At 37.4% G+C, this 10,721-nt stretch overlaps 1 long non-coding RNA gene across 2 annotated transcripts; it reads left to right on the top strand.

Moving 5' to 3' along the window:
• The first annotated feature begins 5,448 nt into the window (after positions 1–5,448).
• LOC307010685 lies at positions 5,449–8,670 on the top strand. Of its 2 annotated transcripts, XR_013800240.1 has the most exons (5): positions 5,449–5,574; positions 7,496–7,715; positions 7,800–7,958; positions 8,052–8,144; positions 8,656–8,670. It is a non-coding gene; the product is annotated as an uncharacterized lncRNA (long non-coding RNA). The 2 variants fall into 2 exon arrangements; XR_013800241.1 differs by lacking the exon at positions 5,449–5,574 and having other exon boundaries at positions 6,390–7,715.
• Positions 8,671–10,721: the final 2,051 nt, after the last annotated feature.

Below are 10,721 nucleotides of genomic sequence, written 5' to 3'. Positions count from 1 at the left end.
AGGTCCAGTCGATTATTCCTTAACCTTGCCCTCCCCTCCCATATCCTGGGAGAGACCGTGTCTCTTTCCATTGTAAAGTGGTTTAGATTACACTGCCTCATTGTTGATTTCTGCCTCTTTCATCCTCCGTAACTAAAATGACAAACACATTTCTCTTTTAACTTGCAGAACACAGTTCATTTGTCATATCTCGCTTGCATCTCCCTCTCTCCAGGCCTGCCGTAAAGATACAGCGGCTCAAAGGGGAAACGGCTTCGCTCTGCAGTCAGGGGCCTCCTAACAAGGTATCTGTGTATCTAATATTCAACATGTGTTTTGATGTTTCCACTGGAGGTCTTCGTAAAAATCATTTTTTCCTCATCAAGACACGAACTTGCGAAAGTGAAAACAGGAGAGGAGCAAAAACAAAGGTCTGACTGTAAAACCCAGAAAACTTCCAGCTCAGCATTCTCTCCTTTAAATCAAAGTGCCGCTGCAGAGACCAAACAGTGAGTCAGACACTGGAGGTAACACAATTTCCATGCAAATTCTCCATGCTTAATAAATCCAAGTTGTCGAAAACCACCCTTCGCGAGTGGCGATGGCCCCGCTCGCACGCCTCCTCCGAAACCGTCTTTCCATTCCCTTTCTAGCCCTCTCTCTCTCTCTCTCTGTTTTACAGTTGAAACTTGAAGAAAAGGATCAATAAAACATTACGTTTCATCATTTTTTCCATTCTTTAATTTTCACCACAAAGCTGACATGTTTTAAGAGGTGCAACCTAATATTGCCTGAACTCCAGGACCCACCACAAAGATCTCTGGGTAACGGCTATGGGAGGAAGTGCACAGACAGGAAGACGGGCGTGTATGGAAAAGCACACTCTGCTTGGCTGCAGCACACCCTTAAGTAACAACACATGGCAGCGGAGGAATTCTTCTCGTCGACGGTCGCGGGAACGTCGCCCCGTCGCTGCGGACACTTGGCTTCCCTGTGTCCATGTCGGAGGACTGATAAGACTAGCCGTACCTAATTCCTTTCCATGTTCTCATCTTGGAGTAGGCATCACAATGGGTATGATTCATGGGGTAATTCCGACAGCTACTGACTTGGCTCCCGCTCGCATTTGGGAAGAATGTGACCTCACAATACTGTTCTTTCAAAGGCCTATCCCTGTCTGTTCTTCTCCCAGACCCGGCCTGAAGCACGCCTCTGTTCCCAGAGAGGGAAGCGGGGAGAAACAGTGGGAGAGAAATAGTGGAGAGAGTGAAACTGTGTGTGTGTGTGTGTGTGTGTGTGTGTGTGTGTGTGTGTGTGTGTGTGTGTGTGTGTGTGTGTGTGTGTGTGTGTGTGTGTGTGTGTGTGTGTGTGTGTGTGTGTGTGTGTGTGTGTGTCTCTAATAGCCAGTACGGAGGAAGGCAGGTCATTGTCATTGCAGAGCAAAAGCAAGCATGCACAGACAGTGAGTGAGAAGAATAATGCTGTCCATGCATATGGACCTCTGCATGTCCTGCTAAATCATCTGCGCAGTTGCATCACAAGTAGTCGAACTGTGTTTGTTTAAAATTTCTACAGCTGTTATGGGCAATTGTATTAAATCAAAAATTACCATTACAATTAAAACAATAAGGCTTGTGCAGAATTCATGTTTGAAGAATTGGCTCCCTTGAATTGAAGCGTGTATTTGAATTGTATTGGCCACACCACAGGAAGCTGAATTGGAATGAAAGAAAGAGGATATTACTGAATTATCTGCAATAATATATTATACACATTGGTAGATGTAAGGCACGATGGCTTAGTAGGTATTACTCTCGCCCTACAGCAAGAAAGTCCATGGTTACATAAAATCTGTGCCAAATCAAATGTGTGTGAAGCGGACCCTGCAAATGAGTGAGAATAATGCTAGGAAGATGGATGAATATGTTATATACATCATTGTACTTGATACAGTACATACATTTTTCTTCAGTTGAATGAGGCAATTTCCTCCATCTTTCAAAGTTTGTCTTGATGAACATTAAATTCAAATTTTAATTGTGATTCTACATCATGTTTGATACTTTAATTCAGATTCAATTCATATTCAGGAGTTAAAGGATTTTAAAAGTTGACAACCCTGATGACAGTTACACTGAAGTACTTTATTTCAGATCAATTAGTGCTAATTAGTTGCCCTGAATCACAAAGCCAGTTTTTTTTTCTTGTTTTTTTTTTCAAATCAGACATGAGAAGGAAATTACAGCTATATAATCTGTTTTTCTTTTCGATAAGAAGATCTTAAAGTCCCCCTGTGGTAAAAATCAAGCTTTTAATGTTGTTTATGTCTATGTGGTATTTTAATGCTTTAAGACAAACCATGTACAAATGCATAAGTCAACACCTTTGCAGAGCATTTTCTCCTTAAAACTGCAGTGAACCAAAGACAGTCTCAAAAAACGCGGTTTGAAATCGCTGGTGTTTTTGACGTCACAAACTACCCTGTAACCAATCACGTCAACGTGTGATCGTCAACGAGTGGATCTCTGAGCTGGTGTGAGTGAGTGGAGGTGGGGCTAATTTGCATATTCATAGAACCGCATATACGTTTATTTGAGTATTTATACAGTATGACAGTAATTTTCACTCATTCTCACATATATTTCTCATATATTGTTATAAATTGCAGACCCTTCAATGTGCACAGAATATTATTTTGCATTTGCAGGATGGTCATATACAAACCATAAAATAGCTCTAAGAGTCTCCCAGCGCGGCATATTTTAGGTGTATCAAAAAGTTCTGGTCCTGGGGCCTTTGCTAATGACCTGGGCTGCATTGTGAGCTAAGTTGATCGTAGAGACAATTTACTTATTGGCTTATGACGATACTTTTGAGAAATGCAGCTCTGATGAGTTGAATCAAGTGTGTTAGATATCACAGACATCCAAAATCTGCCGTGCTGGCATATTTGTAATGGATAATATCCTGGCAGAAAATGGCCCATACTTTTTCCATTTTTATGTATATATATATTTTTTTTTGCTTACAGTGTGAGAGAAAGAGAGAAGGCTGGAGGAGATGTGATGCTATGGACTTTCCTCTTCATGGGCCACCAACTTAGTCACCACAAGCCTTCATTGGCAAACGTATGCTTTTCAGACACATCACAGATACACACATAATAGACAATAGACTCTCCAGCCGGTCACTCACTAACTGGGTCACTCAAAACAGCTGTACAGACTTTTGTCTGTTGTTCACCCACACATCTCCCATGGCAGGCCAAAACCACCATGTGATTTGTCATCCATCTCTACACCAACTCAGCACGTTAGATCTCAAAGCAGTCATCCATCTCTTTCATATTAGGCGTCTCACCATACAAACAGCTCTGAGTCACATCCTAAACTAATTATGATACCCCATTCAAATTAATTCCAAAATCATCACGTTTTATAGAAACTCTACAAGTGAGCACCTTCAATCAGCACTAGACCAAACAACTATTTCTTAAATGGAAATATATGTTGCATAGCCGTTTAAGTCATTTTTTTTATCCCTTAAACTTTGCTGCTACAAAAGAATGAGACATTTTGGGGCGGACAATGGATTGGCAGGAGAAGAAAGGTTGAGCGAATTTAAAAAAATGGGCTCCTGGGCAATCTGTCAATTCTTCCAGCGCACACCCCTTAGCTTTGAACCGATCCAATCAAGACAACACACTCTTATTTGCACTGTTAGTCATTTCGCTAAGTGCTAAGTAAGTTGATTTCCTGTAATTGTCTCATTTGGTAAGTGAAGGAAAAACCGGCCCTTAGTCATAAAGGACAAGATAGTCAAAACAACCCAGATTAAAAATAAACCTCCAGAGATGGCCAGGCTTTTTATTGTTGGCTCCCAAACAATATAAACTTGATTTATTTAAATGCATTAATGACAATAAATTAGCTAACTGAAGTGTCCATTTGCTGCACAGTTGTAAAATAATGAATGAGCTGTTTTCAGTTAGCATTAAGTGAAGACTTCACTGTTATGCTTTGATTTGCAGAGAATCTGGGCTTCTAGGCGACCGTTGAGGGTGGAAGAATTTGGCATTGTTGAAAGTCTCAAAAAAAGCATGTCGGCTTTTCAGAAGCGATGATTTCAAGATCCGCCAATTAATTCTTATCTGGACCAAGAATGAAGGTTTGATATCTGGATATCTGGATATTTACTGAAGGTATATTGTGTTGCTTGGAGTTATAGCATATCTGATTACTGGTGTTAATGACAGCTTTGAAACTAATGTTCTGATATATCGTTAAATACAATAAAAAAAAGTCAAATATTTTATAATCTTGTATAGCACTGCATTAAACTTGATGTTTAGAAGGAAAGCGATTCACTTAAAAGGCTTTAGTGAATGTTATTCCTTAAAAGACCTTTTTATTAGCATAGTTGGATTACTATAAAATACTATAAATAACTTTAAAGACATTGTGAGGAGTTTTGCACATGGTCTGGTTCCATAAGAGTTTTTTTTTTCTTGTCTTGAAATCCTGGTCAAGTGCATGAGACAAACCTACTGGAATCCATACAGAATAGCTGTTGGTTCGACAGACAAGTAGACTAGACATCCATTTTTACAAAAATAGAGCTTGCTTTATTTCCAAACATGAGTAAAAAAAAGTTCTCATGAGACAAGTCCAACTCCAGAACAGCCCAGGAGGTCAGATAGGAAAACCATCCAGTCAGTGCCGTGGAGCTGTACAGATATAAATCCAATAATAGGAGAAGATGATGTCACCATGAATGTTTTTATTATTATTATTTAATTCTTGAGAAAAGTTTGTCTGAGCTTGTTAAATGTCTACATCAGTGCGTTTTATAGGATCCCTAAAGTAGCCATAATTGCTTGTAATGCAACACACAGTAGAGCTGGCAAATGCATATGAACAACACCGCTGCAATAGCAATGGTTTATTTTATATGCACAATAAAAGTATGTGTATGTAGTCTTGTACTTCCTGTATAGACATCATTTTTTTAAATAAATATATATATTCACTTACATTTTTTACATTCAACAACAAAAACATTGCTGCTGTTACTATTTACAAAGTCAAACAATGTTACTGCTTAATTTTACAATGTGGCTTGCACGTCCAATGAAACAGCACGGCATGAAGCAACTGTTGTTAGGCATCCAGAAAAAGACGCAATATACTCTAAATAAATAGTTAAAGCCTGGGACTGAAGCATTAGCTAACTTCCCCGTGATTAACCCGTTTGAATTCCTCATAATAGTGTTTCTGTCTTCAAAGCTTCTCAGACATTTCCTTCGAAGATTTCTATCTGCAATACACTGTAAAATCAAATAGTATTCCTTACTATAAAAATACTAGTAAGTTTACTTGATTTTAGCCAAAATGTTGAGTTTACTACAAATTTTCTATTGTTGCTGAAATATTCGAAAATATAGCTCCCATAACTAGCGTAATTTAAGTAAAATTACTCAAAATGTCTAAGACGGGCTGTTACGCATGCGTACTGGTCCACAATTTCCCCTCCCCCACTCCACACAGCACAGAAGCACATGCAGCAGCTTTTGCAGAGAGGAGCATCAAGTTCAAGGTAAACTCTTAATTTAAACCTCATTTTCAGATTTTTGTTTGTTTGCTAGTCTTAATAATTGTTCAAATGTCTGTAGCCTACTTTGTTAGTTGCGTTCTGGTTTTGTTGAATATATTAGCCCAGAACTTTCACAAACACGGTTTGAGCACTCTGCTAAAGCAATTTCCCTTCAAACAACTTAACGTTATTTGCTGCTTTATATCTTTAATCCAGCTGCCTGGTTGCCTATGTTAATTTGTTGTAGTGATGGGCAGGGTTAGCAAGTAATTTGAACTAACGTAACGTTAATGATTGGTCTTGATGCAGACGCGAATGTTTAACAGTTAACGTTAACGTTACAGAAATCAAAATTTAGTGACAATTCTACAAATCGTGTCAAATGGGTCACCTCGGTTTGAATGTTGTGTTTGTTATGGTATGATTTTCGTTGACGCTCAGCATAACGTAAGTTACTATGATAATGTTAGCTGGACGCGCCAATTTTGAATAGGCAGCTCAGAGACACGGCTGCATTCACTCTAGAGAGCGCGCAATACAAACAAAGTACAAATGGATGGAAAAGACCACTAACGTTACATCTTTAGATCAGTTAATTATAAAATCTTTAAAATACATATTTTTTACTTGACTAAAAACCTAACGATAAATGACGAACTCCAGTCAAGCCGGTTAATTCGAAAATCTTATGCCTGCTTATTATGATCACTATGGCAAAATAAGAGGGAAATTGTGAGGTGTTTTTCAATCGAGTTTGTTAGCGAGTATTTTACAGAAATTATATATTGAGCGAGTACATCATGAATACATTTCCCAAACCGTGTTTTTGTCTTATCATGAATCACTATATTGCACCTATAATCAGTGTTTATATTCGGACTATTTTAGGCCAGTCGGGTTAACCGCTGCAGAGTAGCCCAGTGGCTCGTCATAGACATGAGAGAAGTAGTTCCGGCTGCAATGTTCTTCCGCAAGATGCATGCAGTTCTGTTTATTACCCGCTAGAGTGGCAAAAGTTATGGACTGCTGCTTTCAAAGTCAAGGCAACTAATTTTTCTACATAAATGCCAACCCTGGGGGCATTTATTGCTTTTTTGAATAGTTAATGTGATGCTAGTTTTGAAACAATGCACATTTTCAAAACTGCTTTTGTGAATGTGCATTAATATATGAGATAGAATGAGATATAATTGCGTACTCCACATTTAATTCATTTCCTGTTTTATTTTTTTATTATAAAAAGAAATATATTGGGAAGAACCGAGTTAAGTGTATTGGTCTGGCCCTCTACAACCGCACAAGTTTTTTATGTGGCCCTTGGGAAAATTAATTGCCCACCCCTGCCTTAACCTATGGAATTAATTTTCTGCCAAAATTAAATAATAAAAATGAAAACTAAAACCAGATTAACCATTTCATTACAAAAAGCTTTACGCAAAATATTTGCCAAAATTAAGAATGAAATACAATTATTTAATTTTCACAGTGACAATGCATCATCTCGGTCAAATTGAAAAATAAAATGCAATTGGTGATATCACATTTTATTTTCTCTACAATCTCAGGCAAGACAGCCAATATTAAAATGAAAAGGCAACGTGAAAAAGAAACTGCAAATAGTTTTTACAAAGCTTTTTGTAACTTTTGTAACTCACTTATTTTGTTAGCGTTAATAAAAAGCTTTGTAAAAAAAACTATTTTCTTTTTCATGTTTGCCTTTTCATTTTAATTTTGGCAGTCTTGCCGCGAGATTGTAGTGAAAATGAAACGTGAAAGCGCCAATTGCATTTTATTTTTCAATTTGACAGGGATGATGCACTGTCACCATGAAAACTTTAACAGTCTTAGTTTTCAAATAATAACTAATGTATGTGATGTTTCCATTTAACTCATTGACCAACTGCTTTGCATGTGTCCAACCCAGGCGATTTGAATTAAATTTCTTGCCAAACTTTCCGAATGGGGAAGATGAAGAAAGTCAAGAATGCACAAGAATAGAATTTGTAGAAGAAATGAAAAAGATGAGCCTGATTGGCAAGAAGATGGACAGCACATTTGCTTTGAGATGGAAAGAAATCATCCACTCTGAACCTCCTGTCTGTGAGATTTTGAAGAAGTGGCCAGCACTTTTCATGGAAAGCCAGGTTTGTTTTCTTTTCCTCTTCAAAAAACTGTTTTTTATGAATTGTGTGTTTGAATGTTAACAACCACTCTATGTTTGTGCTTAGATCTTAGCAGAATTCAATCGCATATCTGGGAAAAATCTGAGATCTCAGTTCTACGCTGCGTTGGACACACATTCTACACGTTTGTTTGAAATTTTCCGGAAAAAAGGAGGAAACCAGGGAAGAATACTTGATGAAATTTTGCAACAAGTTAATTCAAAGGTATTATTTTATGATGCTATCTTTGAATCATAATCTGCATATGATTGTTACCCTCGGCCGATAACGTGTCTACCTGTCTCTACTTTTTCATAGCCATCTGATGTAACATTTGTTCGCACTGCAGTACTTCAGGGACTTCCAGTCCTCTTGGGGGATGACCCAGAGGAATTTTTCAGGACGTGCTTTGTAAGTAATGTTATTGATGTTTCTGCTTTCTTAAAGGGATGGTTCAGAGTTAGATCAACCTAGGGTAATTTGCACCATGACATCAAGCCAAACACATTTGAATAAACTCCTGATGTACTTACAAACTTTACAATTCCAGAACAGAACCTATTAGTACTATTGTAGAAGTGTGGTTCTGGGCATTATTAGTGGGGTCATTTACGAGATACATAAAGCCATTAGCGCCTGCTCTAAGCCATACGACTGATATCACTAAATAAGCTATAATTTTAATAATGTTCAACCAAGGGGAAAAAGGCTTCTGGTGGGGGGTGTTTGGCTCTATGTCATGGTGCAAAGGGTGAATCTAGGTTGATTTTACTCCGGACCATCCCTTTAAATTGCCATTTTGTTTTATTCCATGAGAGTATAGCTCATGTTAGGAAAAATATGAATCCTGGGTTTTTGTAGTTTTGCATTAGATACTATATGTCTCTTGTGAAACAATTCTAATTTGTTCTTCTCTACTTAGGATGTGGATGTAGATTTCAGTGAAGTAGATGTTGGCCTGCTCACAATTTTAACCTGAAGGTATGCCTGCCAAACGTCCAAATACCCTCAACGTGGACGCACTAGGGCAATCGTTCTGGAGGGAACAATTGTTGTGGATGATGTCCCAAATTTGCCACATGCTGTATTTTTCCTTTTTGCTTTGATATATGCTCTAAACTACCCAAAGACAATGAGGAACACATTTGATTTCATTCAACGGGTATTTCTGTCTTTGGGAGGTAAGAATCTCAAACCCAAACTCCAAACCCTTAAAAATCAGCTTGTAAGCTAAACTTGTCTCCTTACTGCTTTGGATGTCTGCTGCCGTGTTTAAGTTAGCATATTGGCATATTCATTTGCACTAATTTCAAGTGGCTACTGTGTTTTTTAAACCTTTCCAAAGCCATATGCTGTGTCAAGGTAGAAAATGTTTGTATTTAAATTTTGTAAAAGCCTATTCAGAAAAGGTCTGTATTTCAGGGTTGTAACGTAAGGCCTATTTTATGCTGTTTTGTTTGCATACAGTCCATGTTTTGAAAATGTCATGATATCAGAATGCTGCTAGCCAAGAGGGTAAAGTGTTTAAAAAGAAAACTGATGTTTTAAAGCATATTTGTATTGTGATGGTATTAAATTTACTGTTGAGAAATTAAACAGTTGAGAATTTCACACTTGTGTTAAGTGCATTCCATGCTAGTTGAACTACTAAAAATACGTTCACTTTACTTGAAGAAAATGTGGAAACCGATTGCACATATTTTTTTGAGTCTCCATAACTTAAAAAGGCAGATTAAAACCATGTTGAGAATAATAGTATTTAAGATGTTTGCAGAACGCATTATAACACTGTTAGTTAAATGGAATTACTCAAGTAATCTTACTATTAAATCGTAAGTAAGATTAGTAAATATTATAGAGTATGTTAACTAGAATTGATATTAAACTAAATTGATATTTACTACTTAGTTTACTTGGGAAGAGTTTGCTTTCTTTACCTTTAGCTGATTATTAACTTAACTTCAGTTTTTCCTTTAAGTTTGCTTTGCAAAAATAAGGCAATCGGTTTCCAAACTTTTTTTAAGTAAACTGAACTTATTCGAATTTACAGTGTACAAACACACCCTGGGAAATATCATGCTAATCACCGGGATTCCAACATGTGCCTCATTTTCCGCTGGGAGTAATTTATCTGGAGCTTAATGCACAAATGAAAACAACTAAATCATCTATTGAGGTAAAGAGGAAAAATGATGTTCAGGACGCCATGCTGGTGAAACCACAGATTAAAGATGCTTAATGGTATGTTGTGTGCAAGTAAATCCACTGAGAAAATTAGTTCTTAATTAAATTGAAAATGGTCCTGTTTGACTTGTCCTTTACAAATACTATCTTACAAGATTGTTTTACTTTCTTAAAACAATGCCAGCGGGGCAAGAGACAGTTTTGAGTCTCAAACGCAAGACAAAGAAAATGATTAAGACAATGATTTTTTTAAAGATTTACTACTATTCCACAGTGAATGCAGTACAAGTTTTGGCAGGAAGGGCACTTTGCTGCACCCCTGCACATTTTTAAAGCTCTCATGATTCACAGATCAATTATCCATCTGTTGAGTCAATCAGTGGTGCAGTTGCTGAGTCAGTGTCTGATCACAAAACCTTCCTCGACAACCGGAAGACACTACATGCAGAAGCTTTTCCTGTCAAGGAAAGTACATATTGCAGACAATGAAACGAGCATAAATAGGAAGCGCTTAATATCAAGTGAACTTCTGCACTTAAATGCGGGGTTATATAAGGATTGAGAGAAGGATTGAACTTACCTTCCTATACCGCATTTGAATGACTAAACTGTCAAATCTGGGCATTTTAATTTAGAGCAGGCCTGAGTGTTTAAATATTGGTTGATGAGATTATTCTTTAATGCATTCCTAATCGTATTACTCTGTTAGTGTTGACTGAGCAATTCATTTCCTCAATGGATTTATGGCAGCTTCCAGATCGGCTGGCTAACAATCATGCAGATTTGCCTAGAGCGATTCTTCAA

The sequence above is a fragment of the Phoxinus phoxinus genome (genome assembly GCF_949152265.1).
Source record: "Phoxinus phoxinus genome assembly, chromosome: 14".
In the NCBI taxonomy this organism is placed as follows: Eukaryota; Metazoa; Chordata; class Actinopteri; order Cypriniformes; family Leuciscidae; genus Phoxinus; species Phoxinus phoxinus.
This window is presented reverse-complemented; position numbering and strand designations above follow the sequence as displayed.